Below are 21900 nucleotides of genomic sequence, written 5' to 3'. Positions count from 1 at the left end.
GGGGTGTCGACCCCAGTGCCAGCCACCCCCACCCACTCCTGCCCTCCCAGTGCCTGTTAGGACCTACACAAAGCTGTCTCCTTGAGCCCCCCGGGGGCAAACCAGCCTTCTGCTAAGTCGTGAGGGCCTTCTAGGTTAGTCCAGGTCCCCCATCTACCACCTGAGAACTACCTTTTCCCCAGTCCGCTTCACAGGGCCTCTCTCCTGTTTCCTTCCAGTAGTCTTCCTACTGCTTCAGAGCTTGTCTCCATAACCCTATGTCCATCTCATTTTACCCAGGTCAAACAGTCCTTCATTCACTGTGATGTTTCCTATTAGCCAACCGCCAACTCACACACAAATCCCCTTCAGTGACGACAAGTCACACAGAAATATAGTCTGGATCTTTGAGAAACAGGTAGTTTCATGACAAACTCTCAGGGACAAGTCAGCTTTGGTTAAGAAGGCTTCATATCCTGATTGCATATAATTCACCCTTGATATAGACAGTGCAGCTTTCAGATGAGAAGAGTACTGTGATCATTTCCACACCCCCTCAACAACAGTATACCGGTTTACCAGGGTCAAAAAAAATAAGACAATGGATCTTTGGAGAAATCCTTCAATAAGGTAGTCTCAACTCATTTGGCATCCTCCTCTCTGCTCAACACACACCCAGGCCAGTCTTTCTAGGGCCTATGGCTAAAAACAGAGACCTTGGATTTTTTTTGGGGGGGAATAGAGTCGCTTTACAATGTTGTGTTAGTTTCTGCTGTGCAGTGGAGTGAATCAGCTATATGTATGCATATACCCCCTTCCTCTTGGACCTCCATCCCAACCTCGATATTTTCTATCAGACAATATCACTTGGCATGTTTTCCCTAGACAGACTTACCCAGCATTTCACCCCCAACACCTACCGGGACAGGTGCACAGAGCACCTCCGCCCCAGCAGAGCACAGGGTCTCCCTCCCCACCCCTAGAAGAAGCCACTCACTAAAGCATATTTTCCCACAGAGAGAGCGATCTCTGCAGACCATGCCAGATGGTCATTTTTTTCCCCTTCTCTCATGCCCTCCTGGCCCCTTCTCCACTTTCCATGGTTCCTCTAAATCAAAGAACTCACTCATCTGTCAGCAGATGTGCCCTCCCACTACCCGCAGCCCGTTCTCCCCAGTGAAGGTGGAGGCACAGAAGGCAGACAAGCCAAAGCCCTGGGGGCTGCTGCCTGCCCTCTGCCTCCTCCAGGCTCCACACGCCTCCTCCAGGCTCCACACGCTTTCCCTCTGCTTGGCTGTCTCAGCAAACCCTCCTGGGCCCCACACAAAACATCAGGAGCCTCCAGGGCACTGACAGGTAACAGCTAAGAGAAGCAACAGACCACATGCTCTCAGCCTCTCAGTCCCACGAGCCCACAGGGAGGCGCTTTGGAAGGCCCAGGACTCAGACCCTCCACCTCACTCCGGTGACCAGTGGGTCTCCCGGAAATAGTTCATTGAATCCCATGAGGTGGGGAGTGGGGCACACCCCTCCTAGTTCCTGGCCAGCAGAATGGCCATGATATCTGGAGTCAGGGCACCACTCCAAACGGTACCCCCAAGCCCTTCATTCCAGGGACAGGGCAGAGCCAGCAGAACTGAGGATGGCCTTGGTCGGTCTTCCAGGGTATTTCAAAGTTTCAACTTCCCCGAGTTACTGATAATTCTAATTTTGTAGACAGAAGGAGCCCAGGGCCGGAGAGCGCAGGAAGAGTAGTAGAAGAAGTGGGAGAGAGAGAGCGAGAACAGAAATGTTCCTTTTTAATTCTTAAGGAACATGGAGGGGTCCAATTTGTGACTCAGCTCTGGGAAGCTGGACTGAAGGAGCGGGAAACAGCTGCAGACCCGCGCTAAGCTGTGGACAGCTTCCCCCAGGCTAGAGAGGCTGCTGTGACAAGACTCACCTGGAAAAAAAGGCTCTGTTGTTTTTGTTTGTTTGTTGTTATTTTTTTAATCTGTTCAGGGGCTTCTTCCTAGGCACCACTCCAGGGCCTGGCTGCCAGGGGTGCCCCTGCCCTACAACAAGAGCTGCGGCTGCAGGTGGGGTACCAGCGCCCCCTCTGTGTTCCTGCCTGGTACCCAGGAGCCTCCCGGTGTCCCCGAGGACAGAGCTGGCACGCCCTCGCCCAGAGGCTTCCCGCTCCCCTGCGATTCTGTTCCCTGGCACAGTCCCAGGGCATATCAGTATCTCTGCCCTTGGAATTCCCACTTCCTCATTTCTTTCTTTCTTTCTGGTTTCCCTCTAAGCTGTAGCCACAGGTTCCTAAGAGAGCTGCCCAGCCCCCAAGGACCTTTCAGAGCAATAACTCTTCCTGCCAGTTAGAACCCTGCCTTTTAAACCCAGGACAGAGGAGGAAGGCCTCTGGGCTCCCTCGAAACAGTTTTCCCAGCACAACCTAACAGGATGAGGAATGGGCCCTAGCAACCAGTAGCTTCCCTTCCAGCTCCTAAAACCTGACTCTGTAAATGCCAGGCAGCTAGCTGTGGGACACTGGAAAAGCCAAGGGGTCTCTTGAAATCCCTCTCCTCTGAACGAAAACACGTGAATCAGGGGACACCAGGAAAGCTTCATCTCTCAAGGATCATTTACGAGGCTCCAAGCCTACAGTGAACATCACTCTTACTAAACTTGCCTGTATGCTTCCTTTAACATCCTGAAGTTTTCAAAGGTTTTTCTCATTTTTATTTATAAATGCAAAAAAGAAGAGGGGCCTTTATAAATGGGATAACCAGAACAGAGAGCAAAGTGACTTTCCAGAACAGAGAGAGACCATTCTTCAAGGGTCAACTCATAACATCTTACATTATATAGATCTTGACTGGTTTAAATTTCTTCTGTGGAAGTTGTTTCATTTGCTCCTCCCAACACTACTGTGGAGGAACTATTATCATTACTTCCATCTCACCAGCCAATAAATCTGAAGGTTGTAGAAGTTGAGAGTCTTGCCAATGGCTACCTGAATGGTGAGTAGCATGACCTAGCCACAATTCAAGTCTCCTAAACCCCAAGCTATTATCATTCTGCTATACCAGAAGAAAGAGCATCTGCTGACCCTCTTCACATGAGCTGCTGCTGCTGCTAAGCCACATCAGTCGTGTCCGACTCTTAGCAACCCCATAGACGGCAGCCTACCAGGCTCCTCCGTCCATGGGATTTTCCAGGCAAGAGTACTGGAGTGGGTCGCCAGTGCCTTCTCTGCTTCACATGAGCAAGGGACGTAAAATTGAAGGAGCTGCCCAACTACATCCACACAAATAGAGGAGAACTGAGATCCTGGATTTGTGTTGCCCATAGAAGGGCCCACTGACTCCTCTTCATATCCCCTGACTTGAGTCCCAGCCAACAGCACCAAGCCACATCCCCCCAGTTAATCAAGGTGTCAACCAAGCAGAAGAGCCCTAGAATGGAATAAAAGGAAACACTACTTTATAAGTGGCCCATCCAAGGTCCGGGGCCATTGAGTTCACCCTTGTGGAGCCTCAGGCCACAACAGTGATGCACGCATGTACACGTTCAGGGAGCCCAATTCGAGACACGGCCAGTGCTTTCATTGGCAAGCTGACCCGAAGTTAATCAGAAGGCCCCCTCATTGTGTGCCAGAGTACAAAAGACATTCTGTTCAGAAAGTTCAAGAAGAAAAACCAAAGAGCTAGGACCGCAGCTGTTCCCTCATCCCACAGGGAAACCAAAAGCAGCCACCGAGCCTCCTGAGGCCCAGGAGTAAGTTTAAGACATAACATGGCTGAAGCGGAAGCACGTCTCCTGAGGGGTCTCCACTGCAGGGAGTGTCCACCGCATGAAACCTCCTGATGAGATCACTGACAACCTTAGCGATCTCAACACCTATACAAGTGCCTTTCTGGAATGATCTCCTCTCCAAGGCCATACCGAGTTCACCACACACCGGTCCTCTAGGTCAGGATAAGTTTTACTGAAACACAGGACAACAGTGTAGGAGTACATGGCATAGACACCGCATGCCCTGAGACTTGATTCAAACGTTAACCAGGGAATCCATTCAGCAAACCACAGTACTTCAGGTCTCCTCAGGTAAGCCAGCTCTTAGCAGTAATCTACTCAGAGATATCGGGATAAGGAACCTTGACAGGTCCCACCCTTCTCCAGACGCCCCCTGCCTCCACCCCATACATTTGTTTAGGAAAACCTGAGATGGATTTTATTAATAATAAAGGAGGACAGCTTGCTTCTTACCAGGCTACCTGGGGGACAGAGAGAGAAGAGAGACTGACCCTGGTTCAGACATCCCTAGGACAGCCCCTCTCTCCTAATAACTACCCCAGAGAGACTTGGAGCTCACTGCAGCTCCCAGCTGAGTTAATTAGCTTTTATTTTTTTCATTAGGTCAGACATAGCAGCACCAAAAGACAACAGTGTTCCCTAGAACAAACCCAGCCACTCAAAAGACACTGGAGTTTCCATGTAAGAACTACAAACACATTGCAGGAGTGATGATAATTCTTTTTTTTTCCCCTACATGAAAGACTCTTCCCGTAAAATTTCCTGAGCCTTTGTGCTAAATAAAAGTAAGATGATGATTCCTGTAGTGAAGTCTGAACACCTCAGGTTCAGCAAGAGTGAGATCAGCTAGATTTGCAAAGTCAAGAAAACCGGCTGCTTCCCTCCTCCGTAAGCTAATAGAATCCAACTGTTGGAGCATGACATCATTCCTGAGCCCCAAACCCTGAGCAGAGCAGAGCATACAGACACTCGCCGGCCTCCCAGAAAACAGCCCGAGACTACAGCCAGGAAAGGAGGAAAAACAATCCCAGCCGGGAGCTGACTTACCTGAAAGTCCCGGTGCTTTCCTGCCCACTCCATTCTCGGCAGAGTCTGGCTCACACCACAGTCTATTAGGGAGCCCAGGGCCCCCAAATCCACTCGCTCCGGCTCTGATACCTGCTGCGAGCTTCCCACAGCTCCTTCCTCTGACCTTTCGTGGTGCTTCTTCCAGCCAAATAAGCGGAGCACTGCTGGCCGGCCAGGCCAGTCGTCATGGAGACCCTGTTCTCGCCGGCGCTTGCTCCGATCTCCCTCCCTCCCTCCCTCTCTGCCTCCCTCCCTCCCTCCCTCTCCTCCCTCCCTCTCCTCCCCCCACCCCCCCCCACCCCAACCCCGCGGTCTCCCCCTCTCTCCCTCAGTTCTGGGAGGCTTTCACGGAACAGCACTGTCTTTTGATCAGCTCGGGCTCCGCACGCATTCCACTCCTCCTACCTCCCTTCCAGCCAGACAAGGGCTCTGGGCTGCTCCTGGGAACTGGCTTCAGCAGCTCAGAAGGGAGAAGGGAGAAGACAGTGAGTGGACTTGTTTTGTTCCCCTCCAGTGTCTCATTTTTTATAACTTGGAAGAGTCCAGGCTGGGGAGGGGGGTGAGGAGGGGAGGGAGTCAGCTTGAACGCTTGGAGGGGAAGCCAGCCCTTCCTCTGGGTCCTGGAGCGAGGGTAGGGAGGACCCAGATGCCCTGCCTTGACTTGTTTGTGCACTTGGGGTTTTCCGGGCAGCGGGCTGAGGCGGAAATGCACTCACGTCTCAGGAGCTCGCCTGGACGGGCCTCTCTGCTTACCTTGCTGCCTGCCCAGGTTGGGGCGACGACTTCAACCAGTGCAGGGACACATGCTGCTAGCGCCGGTGCCAAAGCAGCCTCTCATCTCCCTGCGATGGAGAGGAAAGGCTCAGTCAGCACCAGGAAGCATCCTGGGCAATCCAGAGTCACAGCCCGAGCAGCAGATGCGACACAGATACAGAAAGCCCGGGCTTTCTGCAAGCTGCTGTCAAAGTCAGAAATGGTATCGGTCCTGACCAAGAGCTAGCACAGTGCCTGGAACCACAAGTCCTCAAAGTTTAATTCCCTGGTACATATTTCTATTGTGTAATATTCTTTTACAGGATCTATCGTGTTTGATCCTCAAAACCTTTTGAAACATATTGTCATATTGTGTTAGTCGCTCAGTCGTGTCCAACTCTTTTGAGATCCTGTGGACTGTAGCCCACCAGGCTCCTCTGTCCACAGAATTCTCCAGGCAAGAATACCAGAGTGGGTTCCATTCCATTCTCCAGGCATCTTCCCTATCCAAGGATTGAAGCCAGGTCTCCCGCATTGTGGGCAGATTCTTTATCATCTGAACCACCATTATTATCACCATTTCATAGATGGGAAAACTGAGGCTCGAGGGGATCAAATGTTTAGACCACAGTAACAAAGTTAGTTTGGCAGTCGAAGTACTAACAGTAGAGATCAATCTGCTGCCCCCTAGCCTGGTACTTTCCTCTAAAGTACACTGCCATCTGATCTTACAAACAACTTTTTTGACAGCCAGTCATGAGATACAAGGCTGGATTCCCTGGGGAAGATAAAGACTCCTTCTGAGTCATGATAAGATAGGCTCAATTATCATCCTTTCAGCCTTGAAGACTCTGAGATAACCTCTATGAGATGTGAAACATACTGGTGCACAGATTACCTTACAATTTTCAAAAAAAACTCTCACAAATCTTGGCTCATCTCTCAAACCCAAAAGACCTGGAGTTAGGATTCCTGTAATCATACTAATTTAACAGATTTTTTTTTTTATCTAAAAGAGAGGTTAAATAACTTGCCCCAGGTCACAGAACCAGAAGATATCTGATCTAGAAATAATACCCAAGCCTTTCAGCTCTCTTTGTGTACTAAGTAGAGCAGTTACAAGGGCACCAGACAAAGCCAGGGTCAGAAGACCAGGCAGTGCTGGGCTCCGTGACAGCCATATGCCCTTGGGAGGTCACCAAGCCTTCCAGCTTTTACCCATAAAACCCCTCCCCTGAGCAAGTGACAGGTCTGGGATAAGCATGAAAAGATGTGTGTGAAGGCATTCTCCTTAAATCAGGCACTGAGCTAAGAATGTCATTCATCTCAGCTGCTCTTCATCACAGACAAAAACCTGGGGCAGTAGGTATGCCCCCCAGAAAAGGACACAGAGCCTCAAGTAAGAAAGTTTTCAATATGTGTTAGCTGCTCAGTCATATCCGACTCTTTGTGACCCCATGGGCTGTAACTTGCCAGTCTCCTCTGTCCATGGAATTCTCCAGGCAAGAATACTAGAGTGGGTTGCCATTTCCTTCTCCAGGGGATCTTCCCAACCCAGAGATCGAACCTGGGTCTCCTGTCTTGCAGGAAATTCTTCACCATCTAAACCACCAAGGAAGCCCCGTATTTTTCAATGTTGTGTCCTCAAGCAGTGCTAGAGAGATCCTGATGGAATCTTTAATGCAGAGACCCCATGCAGAATCTTTGTGTTTTTGACTAACCTTCAGTATTATAGCAAATTTCTTAAAACAAGATTTTAATTCACTCTAGTTTAAAAGGTATATATATGCAGGAGATAAGGTAGGAGGAGCATCACAAAATCCAGCAGGAAATAACAGGGTGGCACCAACCCTAAGGGGGGGACACTGCTGCTTCAGTGGAGCAACCGGAGTGTCAAAGAGGGCACACTCAACCAGCCACTAAAAATACCCAATCCAACACCCCGACCCAAGTACCAACTCAGGAATTCCTCAAAGGAATTCCTAGTGTCCCTAGTGTTCCCCGTCCGTGGAGGACAGGATGAAAGAGCAAGGGCAACACCATCAAATCACTCACCTCCTCTCTTGTCCCGTTCCCAACAGGCAGTTTTCTGTTCTTCTCCTGATCCCTAAAATGCACATTCCACCTGCCCAGTCTCCATACTGAGAAACAAGAGGCAATACCCATTCATTTCTACAATAAGACACTAATCACAGTTATAATACCAACTCATGTTTATTGAGTGGGCTTCCTTGGTGGCTCAGCAGTAAAGAATCCACCTGCAATGCAGCAGACTTGGGTTTGATCTCTGGGTCAGGAAGATCCCGTGGAGAAGGAAATGGCAACCCACTCCAGTATTCTTGCCTGGGAAATCCTATGGACAGAGGAGCCTGGCGGGCTACAGTCCATGAGGTGGCAAAGAGTCAGACGCAACTTAGCGACTAAACAACAAATACCATATACCAGGCATTCTTCTAAGGAGCATGAAGGGTCAGGGCAGGTGGACTACTAAAGCTGATACAATTCAGTCTCTCTCTAATGCAAACTTCAAAAAGCCCTCCAGACCAGACCTGACACAGAATGCAGGCCATGCGCCCCCTAGTGGCACACTGGGGTTATACTGGTTCCTTAGAGCCTTGCCCTGAGTCGGGGGAGGGGCCCAGATAGGGACACAGTAAGTGCCCTACTACTGGGAGAACTGGAATCTCTGCTGGGTGCTGCTATTGTGTGTAAGTTCCTTGAACTGGGCAGAGCAAGAGGTCAGCTGAATCCTGCTGCCTCTGCAAGGCTGGATTCAGATCAATCCTACCTGACCTTTCCCGAAAGACAGGAACCTGTAACCTGTGTGGTCTGCTGGGAGTCCCCGTGCAGGCTTGTACTGACAAGGAGATACCTTTGTGCATCCCTACCTCTTTCTGGCCCGCAGCCAATCCACTTACCGACTCCAGACAATGCTACTTCCTAGATATATCTTTCATCTGTTCATTTTTCTGCACCTCATCGCCACCCTAATCTCTCCCCTTAACTGTGACAAAAACCTCCTGACCACCCCAGCTTTCACTCTTGCCCTCACAGCTCCATTCTCCACGGAGGTGTCTGAATCACCCTTTTACACTAGATCATGTCATTTCCTGCTTAACACACTTCAATGGCTCCCCAACATTCAGGGTAAAATCTAAAATCTTCCCATGTCCCTATAAGGCCCTGTATGACTCTTCTCCAGCCTCCTCTCCCACCCTCCCCCTCTGGGTGCCAGCTCCGTGGGCCTCCTTTTAGTTCCCCAAAGTGTCAGAGTTTCTCCAGGCTGTTCCCCTTTGCCTTGGATGCCCCCCTACGCCATAGTCTTTGCCTGGCTGAATCTTACTTGGCTCAACTTGCCTCTCACTTCCTAAGAGAAGTCTGCGACCCTTCAGTCTGAATGAGGACTTACCCTCCATGGCACTCACCATAATCTGTAATTGCTCCCTTGTGCCATTATGTGCTTCCCCCCAGGTTCCTTAGGAGCAGGAACCTTGACTGTTTTGCTAGCCACCTATTCTTTGCATTTAGTATAGGGCCCAGCTTACAGCTGGCACCCAGTAAAAATCTGCTGAATGAATGCATAAAACCCCATTCCTTCCTGTCCAACAGGAAGAAGAAACTTAGAATGGCTATTTCATGTCACTCATTGCATCTTTTCATAGACTTACAAACTATAATTACATCTCTTTTCCTCATGTGCCTTGCTTGTGGGCTCAACAAAAAATTCCTGTAAAGTCTCCCTGCGGTTTGTTTCCCAGAACTTCTCTCGTAAGGTCAGTCTTCTGGGGACGCACTCCAGGGTTTTACAGTCTTTCCCATTCCCAGAGAGCCCACTCACAGGCACTCCACCACCGCAGTCACTGCCAGACCGTGCAGGATTCGGGAACGGCCCAGCGCCCACAGAGGAGAAGGTTCTCTCGGGTCAGCTCCATTCAAGCCCAAAAATGCTTTCTCTCACCTCCACTGTGCAGCTCACTATGCTTACTGAAAATACACATTTGCTTTAAAAAGCCATCCTATGTTTTATATCATTTGGAGATGGGTATAAATACTGTTTTGAAAAAAAAAAATGTTTTTCCATTACTAAAAAGAAACTGAAAACTACTCTCTGGGGGAAAAATAATTAAGACCTAACTAACGGCAACAGCGGTGTGACTAAGTCCAAACCCCTCCCATGACAGACGTCACCACCAAAACTTGAAATCCCTTTGGCTTCATCTGCCATACTCCCCTACCACTACCACTCCAATACAGGCATAAGCAGAGCACACTGCCTGCTGCTCTGAAAACTGTATGTTTTTTCTCTTCCTCCCCCGACTGCTCACACTGTTACCTTTTTTCTGAGTGCCTCTCATTGCCCAACTACCTTCAAGGCCCAACTCAGTTACTACCTCCTCTGTGAAACAGTTCTTGATCTCCTGGCGGGATCTGTTTGTCTACTCTGGAAGCCCACCGCAGTCTGAAGATGCCTTTATCATGGTATTTATATAATTTTATCACTGTTACTTGCACTCCTGTCTCCCCCACAGTCGTGAGCCCCTTGAAATCTACCCACTTTCATATTTCATTCAGAGTAGGCAATGAATTAAAGTGTCAAATAAATAATTTAAAAAGACTCCTGGGGAAACAAAAAGAAGAAACAGCTGTCCCCTCGATAAGATGAAAGAATTTGAGAGAAGAATTCGAGAGGAGAAAAAAAAAGTATATATATATATATGTATATGAGCATTAGATTCTAGATTTGGTCACTATAAGAGATGATATTCTATTCTTGTCCCTTTATAAACTGAAACGCCAAATGTGAAAACACAGGAGCAGAATAAATCTTTTAAAGTCAGTCTTTACTTTGGGAGCATTGGAATTTAAGAAAAGAAAGCTGCTGTTATCTCAATATTGGTCTTCCTTGGTGGCTCAACAGTAAAGAATCTTGCCTGCCAATGCAGGAGACATGGGTTCGATCACTGTGTTGGGAAGATCCCCTGGAGAAGGGAATGGCAACCCACTCCATTATTCTTGTCTAGGAAGTCCCATGGACAGAGGAGCCTGGCGGGCTATAATCCACAGGGTCACAAAAGAGTCAGACACGACTTAGCAACTAAACAACAACAATCTCAACATTACTAGTTGGATCCTAGAATGCCTAAGAGATGCAGTATAACTTCAGATGCCTCTAGGGAGCCTAGCTCCCAATGCCCACCAGACAGCTCCAGCAGCATGTCCACAGAGGACACCCCGTTCTACCCACGTGTCCTACCCATTCTCCGACATTGGGCTCTGGCTGCCACGTGAGTAGGCAGGTTTCCACAAGACTTTACAATTATCCTTTTCTAACTCTGAGTGGCAATGTGATTAAGAAGGGAAAAACAAAAAATCCAGGAGCAGAGAAAGAGTCATCAGGTCCCGGTTACAGGGCGGTGAGACCGTGAGCAAGTCCTTGTGCCCCACAGGACCTCTGCCTTTTCCTGCATATAGTGAGATGGCTGTCGGGCTGTTGGAACTAGCGCTTCTCCAGTGGGCCCTTCTAGTGTCAATGTTCGACTGTATTGTTCTTTGGCAGTCACCCAGACCTGTTGTTCTATCCTAGTCACCCAGTCCCCTCGCTTCCTGAATGAGTCCAAAGCAGCAGAAAGATTTCTTGTTTCAGGGGCTACAAAGTCTTCATCTAATCCTTTTAGCAGAGTCATCTGCCTGGGATCAGACAGAAGAAGACCACCACAACAAAAGGCGACCTTTCCTGGAGGGAAAGATGGGATATTCAGGCTTCCTCCCTAAGAAGAGCTGGAGAGAGAAGAAAGACACCAAACATCGGATGGGGAAATTAGGAAAGGGCCTGGGAAATGCTTTGAGGAAAACTGTAGCTCTGCCAGGGACTCACTCCTAGCCACCAGTCTGAGACAAAGCAGCCTTTACAAAGCAGAAGAACTGGCAATATCTAATTTCTCTTGGAAGGCAATCTGCTTACTGCCAATCGAGCAGTCTGTTCATGAGCTCTACCAGGGCTTTGAATTGACAAAACAAATGTCTCCCTCCAGACGGCAACCCCAGCCCTCCTCTGCTTAAGAACCATAGCTGGCAGGATGTTTCGTGTGCAAGCCACTGCTGCACATACTTTGCTTCACAGCCTTCCTGGGGAAACAGAAATATCCATTCTTTGCTCAAGTCCTGCATTTTATGTAAAGAAATTCTTCCAGGTCCTTCAGTTCAGTTCAGTTCAGTCGCTCAGTCATATCTGACCCTTTGCAACCCCATGAATCACAGCACTCCCAGAGTTTACTCAAACTCATGTCCATCGAGTCGGTGATGCCATCTCATCCTCTGTCATCCCCTTCTCCTCCTGCCCCCAATCCCTCCCAGCATCACAGTCTTTTCCAATGACTCAACTCTTCGCATGAGGTGGCCAAAGTACTGGAGTTTCAGCTTCAACATCAGTCCTTCCAATGAACACCCAGGACTGATCTCCTTTAGGATGGACTGGTTGGATCTCCTTGCAGTCCAAGGGACTCTCAAGAGTCTTCTCCAACACCACAGTTCAAAAGCATCAATTCTTTGGTGCTCAGCTTTCTTCACAGTCCAATTCTCACATCCATATGTGACCCCTGGAAAAACCATAGCCTTGACTAGACGGACCTTTGTTGGCAAAGTAATACTTCTGCTTTTGAATATGTTATCTAGGTTGGTCATAACTTTCCTTCCAAGGAGTAAGCATCTTTTAATTTCATGGCTGCAGTCACCATCTGCAGTGATTTTGGAGCCCCAAAAATAAAGTCTGACACTGTTTCCACTGTTTCCCCATCTATTTCCCATGAAGTGATGGGACCAGATGCCATGATCTTAGTTTTCTGAATGTTGAGCTTTAAGCCAACTTTTTCACTCTCCTCTTTCACTTTCATCAAGAGGCTTTTTAGTTCCTCTTCACTTTCTGCCATAAGGGTCCTTATTCCTGCTCTAATCCCACCAGCCTCTGACCCATTGCCTACCCACACCCCTCTAACCCCAAGGCTCTGAACTAGGAAAGTGTGGGTGCAGTCTATAGTGACCCTAGATTCCACTACCCTGTGGTGAAGTGGCTACTGGACCTCTTCATGCTGGATTGAGGTCCACGTGCCAGCTTTCCAGCCCTCATCCATCTCCACTCAGCTCACAATCCTCAACATGAAGCTCAAGGTTCAGATCCCCAGGACACAAAGGACTCAAGTGCGTTGATCCAGTCTTTTGGAATATCTCTTAGTCTCTTGGAGAGCCTATACATGGGCTAATTTCTGGAATCTCTCAAATTCACAGGCCCCTGAACACTGCCCCTTAAGTCCCAGCACTTTAACACTGGGCCACATAAACACAGTCTTGGGGCCAAGAACGACCAAGGAGGCAATATCCTTCACCCACTCTGGAAGAAACATTTACCCTTCCAGAATGGGCTTCCCGTGTTTACTTGGCTCAGAACTCCAAGCTCAACCAAGATCTTATCTGTCATGACTGAAATGTCAGGATGGGAGAGGCAGGGTACAAAGTTAGGAAAAAAGAGATAGAGGAATAAGAAGAATGTGGACTCAAATGGCTTTTCCACGATGTAGCCAAGGAAAACCTTGGAGTCTCAGAAAGGAGTATCCCTCAGAATAAGATCTGGGCAAAGCAGTGGGAAACGTGGGTCCAGACCATATCACCTCCTCCAGGCTGTCTCCCCTGATTTTCCCAGATTCGACTGGATTCTCTACTCCACCCACTGTACTCCTTAGAACAGCCTACAGCTCCAGTGCCTGCTGTGTTCACTGCCTTGTATTTTAGTGCACCAAGGTTTACTCAGCTCGTTTCTCCTACTAGCCTATGTCTTAACCTAAGCCTAGTTTAGGGTTCTGTACATTGTACAATTAATAAATTGTTAACATATGAACTAAAGAAACCAACCAACTAAAGTAACCAATGACGATGCTATAACTACATGATCCTAATAAGGGATCAACAATATCACCATAGAACCTAAACCACGTACTCATTAGCACCTTAGAGCGGTCCAAGGTTTTTATGCTGTGTCTATAAGATGATTATAAGTGGTATAAGTGGTATTTTTTTAAAATTTTAATGCTTTTATATTTATCATAATGTGTATTAAAAAAAAAAAAAGATAGCCAGCTATTAACCTCCTTTTCACTGATCTCATTGACTAGGCCAATGCTTATGAAAGTATAGTTTTTTTGTTTGCTTTTAGTTTTGTCTTGCTAAAATTAGTGGGTAACAACTTAAAAGAGAAATGGGATACTTGCACAATTTCAAAGTATCTCTCTCAGAAATATGTACCAATTACAAAGAACTTGTCAATGGAGAAACCTGGCAGACATATCTAACCAAGTGATCAAAGTTAACATTACTAGTAATTAAACACATCAGCATCACGTATCCTTGACATGAAGCACTAAGAAGGGCATTGCACCTCTGTGGTGTTCTTCCCTCAAATCCATAAGCTTAATCTGATTCTGAGAAAACACTAAACAAACCATCTGGAGGGACAGTCTACAAAACACCTGCCCAGTACTCCTCAAAAATTTCAAGGTCATAAAAGATAAGGACAAACTGAAGGACTGCCGTAGACTGGAGGAGACTAAGACACAACATCTAAATGTAACGTGGTATCCTACGTTCCACCGCGGAACAGAAATAGACCTTAATGGGAAAGACGAATGAAATCCAAATTAAGTCTATAGTTTACATTATACCAATGTTAATTTCTTAGGTGGTAATTGTACCAGAACTATGTTAAGTTAGGGAACTTGTATTATCTTTGCAGCTTTTCTGCAAATCTAAAATTATTTTTAAATTAAAAGTTTTTTAAAAGTCAATTTAAAGATAAATAAGTAAAAGTTTATATGGTACAAATCATAAAGATGGTTAAGAATGACTCAAGTCTGAGAAGCAAGAGTGGTCACTCTTTACACCTACATCCAAGGAAGGCTGCCCCAGAATAAAAATCAGGGCTGCAGAAGAATATTTAGTAAAACTGGGGAGCATTCAGTTTATATTAGATTAAAAGTAATTATCCCATTTTTGTTATAAAAAATACGTACATATATCACATATGTGCTGCACAGGAAAAAATGTCTGTACTGAAATAAAAATATCTTATCCTGAACCAAGTAAAGAAGGCATTTATTAAATAGTAAATGGGATATGGTTTTTGGAAAGCATCTTGGCTAGATCAATTAAATCTTCATATCCTTTGACTCAGTGGCCTCACTTCTGCCAAGCTGTCTTAAAAAAAATTTCAAAGTATGAGGGAAAAAAAATGCATGTTCCCAAATTATATATAATAATGAAAATGAGAAACAAATTCCACATCAGCCATTACTAGATCGGTAAATTTCAAGTGTTTTTTGACAATTTGTTGTTCAGTGGCTAAGTTGTATCCAACTCTGTGACCCCACGGACTGCAGCACACCAGGCTTCCCTGTTCTTCACTATCTCCTGGAGTTTGCTCAAACACATGTCTGTTGATTCAATGAAGCCATCTAACCATCTCATTCTCTGCTGCTGGTGTCTGCTGCCGGCGTCTCCTGCCCTCAATTTTTTCCAGCATCACAGTCTTCTCCAGTGAGTTGGCTCTCCACATCAGGTGGCCGTGCTTCATTTTTGACCATGACCCACAGTAAAAAAAAAATTACATTTTACGTGGTAAAACAGCATGTGCATGTATGAGAGTGTGGGCGCACATGTGTATGTATACAAAACCGAACCAAGTTTCTTCAAACAATATTTATCTTTACTATGTGTGAGGCTCTCTGTTGTTTTCTATCCTAATTTATTTCATTAAAAAAACAAGCAAGGCTTGTGGAGCCCCACTAAATTAATTGTGCATTTCACCAATTATGACCTGAAGTCAGAAAAACATTGCACTAAATGGACAGTTGTGCAGCCATTAAAAGAAAGACTATAATCCACAAACCTATAAAAAACAAGCAGGTCAAGGGAAAGAAAAGAGAAAAGAAGGTAGGAGGAAGATTTGCTTTTCACTGTATACCTTTTTGTACCTTTTGAATTTGCAATACATACATGTATTACTTATTTAAAGACTGTGAAGACTTTAACAGTATCAGATAATGCTAATTATGCATGCTGCTGCTGCTGCTAAGTCACTTCGGTCGTGTCCGACTCTGTGCAACCCCATAGACGGCAGGCCACCAGCCTCCCCTATCCCTGGGATTCTCCAGGCAAGAACACCGGAGTGGGTTGCCATTTCCTTCTACAATGCATGAAAGTGAAAAGTGAAAGTGAAGTCGCTCAGTCGTAGCGACCTCATGGACTGCAGCCTACCAGGCTCCTCCATCCATGGGATTTTCCAGGCAATAGTACTGGAGTGGGGTGCCATTGCCTTCTCCAAATTATGCATGAGAAAGCTATAACCACATTAAAATGTAAAAACACATACAAGTAAAAAAGGAAATTATGCCAAAACAATAATCACATATTAGTAATTTTTTCCTCCTTACAAAGTTCTAAATGTGGGCTTCCCTTGTGGCTCACTAGCAAAGAATAGCCTGCAAATGAAGGAGATGCAGGTTTGATCCCTGGGTCGGGAAGATCCCCTGGAGAAGGAAATGGCAACCCACTCCAGTGTTCTTGCCCTGGGAAATCCCATGGACAGAGAAGCCTGATGGGCTACAGTCTATGGGGTAGCAAAAGAGTCAGACACGATTTAGTGACTAAACAACAACAGCAAAGTTCTAAATACTCCACACTGTTGCTATTCTACAATTTAAGGCAAAAATTTACTTTCTAAAATTAATGCAACTACTGGAAAGGCCACATAGGAGATTTCAAAGCTAACGGTACTGTTTTCTTTATTAAGCTGAGTGGTAGATACATGAATATTCACATTTAAAGTGTACACATAAAAATCATATACTCTATATTTTTAATAGCATTTTTTAAATAAATGATTGCAAAAGTGGACCCTCTCTACAGGTCTGCCTCTCCTCACCCTCAAATTCAAGAAGACATTCCTCAAAGTGTTGGGCTAGGATTTAAAATGGATACCTTCGATTTTTGTAAACAAGTTGTAACATGTTAGAACCTGGCTTCTAAAGATTTCCATTTAGAACTTTGTAGGTGGGCTGGTTTCAGTGTTCCATTCACACTCAGGACTCTTTTTTGGTATGTTCTTTGCTTTCCCTTTCCCCCCCACTAAGCCATTGTTTATTCTTTCATATTTTTAATCACATATAAGCTCTTCTGAGCCCAGGGGCCATTTCTTATTCATCTTTGAATTTCCAACAGGCTGTAATACAGTGTTTTCTTTGCACACAGCAAATGCTTAATAAGTATTTAATAAATAGGCAATATCACATGCAAAACTCCAGAACAGAGTATACGAAACATGAAAAGTAGCAAGGACACAGAGATGGAAGCACTGATCACTGGGAATTACATAAGGTCATGCTAAAAAAAAGTATTTTTTATCTAAGTGGAGTTAACATAGAATTATGAGCCTGGCGGCTCAGATGGCAAAGAATCCACCTGCAATGCAGGAGACCCGGGTTTCATCCATGGGTCAGGAAGATCCACTAGAGAAGGGATAGGCTACCCACTCCAGTATTCTTGGGCTTCCCTGGTGGCTCAAACAGTAAAGAATATGCCTGCAATGAGGGAGACCTGGGTTCAATCCATGGGTTGGGAAGATCCCCTGGAGAAAAGAATGGCTACCCACTCCAGTATTCTGGCCTGCAGAATTCCATGGACAGAGGAGCCTGGCAGGCGACAGTTCATGGGGTCGAAAAGAGTCAGACAGAACTGAGCGACTTTCACTTCACTTTATAATAGAGAATAATGGAGATAATGTATGTAAAACTCTCAGCAATAGAAAGCAAGTGCTCTATAAAAATAGGCTAGGAGTTTAAAAAATAATATGCACACATACTTACATGATAAATATTTGTATATGGTATATATATTATGTATCACATAAATAAACATATACAAATCCGCACACATATGGAAGAATGCTGGGACACAATTTATTTGGACTTCAGAAAAATCCCTCTTGATGTGATGGATAAAACAGATAGGCACTGGCAGCAGCTCAATCTGGTAACTCAGGAGAGCTGGGTCCAAATGGATGTGCAAGATGGATCAGTATCAACGAAGAAGGAGTGTTCTGGAACTTCTAGAAGTCTGGACATTCCCATCTGTTCTAGACGCTCTCTTGGTCACTCTTTTTTTTTTATAAAAGACTCAGACGAGGCACAATAATAAAAAATGCATGTAACAAGTTAATTGGGAGAGAAAATTAATATTTAGAGGTTAATTATTTTTTAAAGGCCTCCACAAACTTAGAACTATAGGTTAAGTATGACAAGATGAAATTTTAAAAGGACAAAAGATATAAGTTTACACAAGTTTATAAAAAAACACCTGCATGACAACAGGATGAAAATGGTATAAGTGAAAGATACTTAAAGAATGGTTCAGTATGAGTCAACTAATGAGTCAATGTGATTTTGAGTTTACTGACGGGAATACAGAGCCTCAGGTCAAACAAGGTCCAAGTCTTCGTTTGCTTCATTCTGGTTAGAAAAGTAGTGTATCTAGGGGACACACACGTATTTGCAGTGCGCACCTTCGTGCTCACTTGCTCAGTCGTGTCTGACTCTTTGCAACCTCATGGACTATAGCCCGCCAGAGGACTATAGTCCTCTGTCCATGGGATGTTATAGGTAAGAATACTGGAGTGGGTTGCCATTCCCTTCTTCAGGGGATCTTCCTGACTCGGGGATCCTGCGGCTCCTACATTAGCAGGCAGATTCTTTACCTCTGAGTCACCTGGGAAGCCCTATATTTGCAGGCCCATGGGTAAATGGAGTCAGTACTCTTGCCTGGAAAATCCCATGGATGGAGGAGCCCTGTAGGCTGCAGTCCATGGGGTCGCTAAGAGTCGGACACAACTGACCGACTTCACTTTCACTTTTCACTTTGATGCATTGGAGAAGGAAATGGCAACCTACTCCAGTTTTCTTGCCTGGAAAATCCCAGGGACAGCACAGCCTGGTGGGCTGCCGTCTATGGGGTCGCACAGAGTCAGACACGACTGAAGCGATGCAGCAGCAGCAGCAGCAGCAATAATATCACAGGCAATTAATTATGCTGAAGGGAACAAAGAAAATCAAGTCTGTGGAGCCTCTTAAATAGAAAAATAAGATAACATGTCTGGTTTATGAAGCTGTTAAGTCCTCCTACAGGAAGATACAAAACTATGCCATGACTTATCGTCATGGAGTCATCTCTGGGAACTAGTGGTGAGATGAGATTTAAAAAACTCACAGAAAGAAAAGATAGCTGAGGTCTATCTCATCTGCCCTATGGCCCTTCCGCGACTCGTATCAGAGCCTCTCATCTGGGTCTCTGACCATCCAGGCTCTAGTGAGGACACAGAGAAACTCAGGAATCCAATTTTTACCTGTCATTTCCCCAAATCAAGGTTCACCATGATCAAAATTACAAAGTGATATTTTTAACTATCAGTGTGAATTCTTGTGAATCTTTAACCTGCCATAGTGAGCTGTTGTTGAGCAAGGACTCGGTTCTAATTGTTGTAACTGAAACATTAGACAGGAGGACTGTAGCAGCTCAGCTCCATCAGGCACTGCTGGGTATATACATAACAGCGTTACCTCCCATAATGAGAAACTACGATGCTTCTAAGGACTGAAGAAGAATGAGGAGGAGAGAAGAGCAAAATTCAGTTCTTATCCTAGAAACATGCATGGATGGCGGCCCTGGTCCATGGGTGAGTATCATACTAAATAAACTTCAGTGTCCTATAGTAGAAGGACCCTTCCTTCTCTTCTGCCCCAAGGACAGGAACCTAGAAGTTTTCTAATTTATACAATGATTAGCTCTTTCCTTAATGATGCATGCACTAGGTATATCCCATTTTTTATGTAAAACAGACAGAGCTAGCTTGCCTTTTGTATAAAAAGAGGTGCTTATAAACATTCATTGACTTAGAGATCAACATAGAGAAACCTACTCAATAGGGAAAAAAATCAGACCCAGGTTTCAAGAAAGGGAAGACGGGTGAGATGATGAGAGGAAAAACAGGAATGTGGAGGGAAAGGAGAGTGCAGTTTAAGATCCTAAAGGACAGAAACAGGAGGAAGCTTGTTTGGAAGTATGAGAATAGCAAATCTTTGGGGAATTCCTGAGTATTACTCGCTGGGATGTCAAAGAACACATCTGAGTATCACTTAGCCTGTGAAGGAAAGAAAAAAATTCAGAAAACCTATTTTCCTTACATGGGTGAATCTGATTGCCTATACCCCTTGGATAAAGGGTTAGCTAACACTGCTAATGACAGCATTGTTAGGGAGAGGAAGGCAGAGTGAAACCCAAAAACACACAAAAGGTCAGGGATTACTGTTCCCAGAATAGCAGATACCAGCAAGAGACTTTCTCACAAGCTGTGGGACTCCCCAAGCTATAACTGGGAGTCAACCATGTGAGCGTCCTCAAGGTGACAGACTGCACCACTTCTCATCGATGCAGATAACATCTGCAGTCAGTAACGCATGGACACACCTCCTCCAAGGAAGAGGCCCACAGGAGTGAGGAGGGGAAGTCTACTTAGGGGAGATCCGCCAAGAAAATGAGGCATGGCTGCGTCCGTGTGCTTCCAAGAGAGTGAAAGCGAAGTGAAAGTCGCTCAGTCGCGTCTGACTCTTTACGACCCCATGGACTATACAGTCCTTGGAATTCTCCTCAACCCAGGGATCAAACCCAGGTCTCCCGCATGGCAGGTGGATTCTTTACCAGCTGAGCCACAAGGGAAGCCCAAGAATACTGGAGTGGGTAGCCTATCCCTTCTCCAGCGGATCTTCCTGACCCAGGAATCGAACTGGGGTCTCCTGCGTTGCAGGCGGATTCTTTACCAACTGAGCTATCAGGGAAGCCCCTTCCAAGAGAGCAACCACTGCTTATTAAGTCAGTGTTCCGCTTCAGACTTGGGATTTCTCCAAACAAGCCAGCAGAAGGATTTCTCCAAACAAGCCAGCAGAAACAGAGTCACCAGCTAATCACCGAGGGTCAGAGACCCAGAGACAGCTGTGAGCGCTGTGAGACGGAGACTCTACATTGGGCTTTAAGGGTTTACAAAATCTTTTTGAGGACAATGAAGGTGACCCTCAATTCTGTTTTTCTTTTTTCAACCATGATCTCTCTCTCTCTCTGTGCTCTGTCTCCTGCTGTGTGGGGCAGTGAGAATGAACACTGGAAGGGAGAGCAAGAGCTCTTTGAATAGAAAGTAAAAACTTGAGGGGTGACTTGACTGTGGAAGTGAAGGACAGGCCAGAGTGACTCCCAGATTCTGGCTCGACCCCTGAGCGCCTGCCACCACATCAGGGAATACAGATAAAATGAATATCCCAAGGTGCTTTGCTGCAGTCACGTCTCAGTTTAACTGAAAGGAAGCTGCTCCAACATAGGGAGCTATTTAGACAACAAGGCAGACAAGAGTGGAGAGAACAGAGATGGAGGAAGGTGAATGAGACAAGAAAAACAGTGAAGGAGACAATAAAAAATGAAAGGTCGGAGAAAGAAGAAGGGGTATGGAAGAAGAAGTCCGTGCATGTGTGAGTGTGTGTATTTTAAGACGAGGTGAGGAGACAACATGGAAGACACAAACAGCCTTGAGTGTAACGACTCTGCAAATACTGAGTTCAAATACTGGCCACAGCCTACTAACGGCAGAGTGTGTCCTCCTCGGTGGTTAGGCTCTGGGGTCAGCACTTAAGGTGAAAATCACGTGGAATCAAATTACTCTAGAAATTCCCTTAGAGAGGCACCACACTGGAAACCAGCCACTGTCTCTGAGGAAACCCAATACTTTTCAACTCTATTACGTTTGTATACTCTTAAGAATCTCAGACTAGGAGAACCAAAGAAACCCATCTTCCTTGCCTAGTGATTCTCTAAAAGAATTCTAGTAGTAGGACCACTGATCTAGTCTGAATCTTCTTGACTGAAGCCTCATTTTGCTGAGAGAGACTGGTAATCACCTAAAGTCACCCAACAAGACAGGACTTTTCTCTGACCCCACACTCCTTCTTCCATGGTTCTCTTGTCTCAAAATTCCCCTTGGAGATAGAAGGCCAAGATGGGAGGTCCTGCTCGACATTAAACAGTTGTGTGAGCTGGGAATAGTACCCACTCCTTTTTTGATCCTCATCTCCCCATCTGGAAAATTAAACCAGTCTTTAGACAAACTCTAAGAGCCCAGACAACTCTGAGATACTTACTGAATGGGGGGAAAAAGTGCTTTGAAAA

General features: G+C 45.8%; 1 protein-coding gene across 4 annotated transcripts in view; it reads right to left on the bottom strand.

The window, feature by feature from the left end:
* Positions 1-21900, bottom strand: part of DENND2B (DENN domain containing 2B) — a 170952-nt gene that overhangs the window by 121071 nt on the left and 27981 nt on the right. The window contains exon 3 of one of the 4 annotated variants that reach the window (XM_010812501.4): positions 5599-5687. The exons of 1 other annotated variant lie outside the window; for it this stretch is intronic. The gene's annotated coding sequence lies outside the window, so the exon portion shown is untranslated. Of the gene's footprint in view, positions 1-4824; positions 4964-5250; positions 5518-5598; positions 5688-21900 lie in introns of those variants that run through there. 2 more of the 4 variants (XM_024975425.2, NM_001098093.1) reach the window with 2 other exon arrangements.

This window comes from Bos taurus, chromosome 15, assembly GCF_002263795.3.
Source record: "Bos taurus isolate L1 Dominette 01449 registration number 42190680 breed Hereford chromosome 15, ARS-UCD2.0, whole genome shotgun sequence".
Taxonomy (NCBI): domain Eukaryota; kingdom Metazoa; phylum Chordata; class Mammalia; order Artiodactyla; family Bovidae; genus Bos; species Bos taurus.
This window is presented reverse-complemented; position numbering and strand designations above follow the sequence as displayed.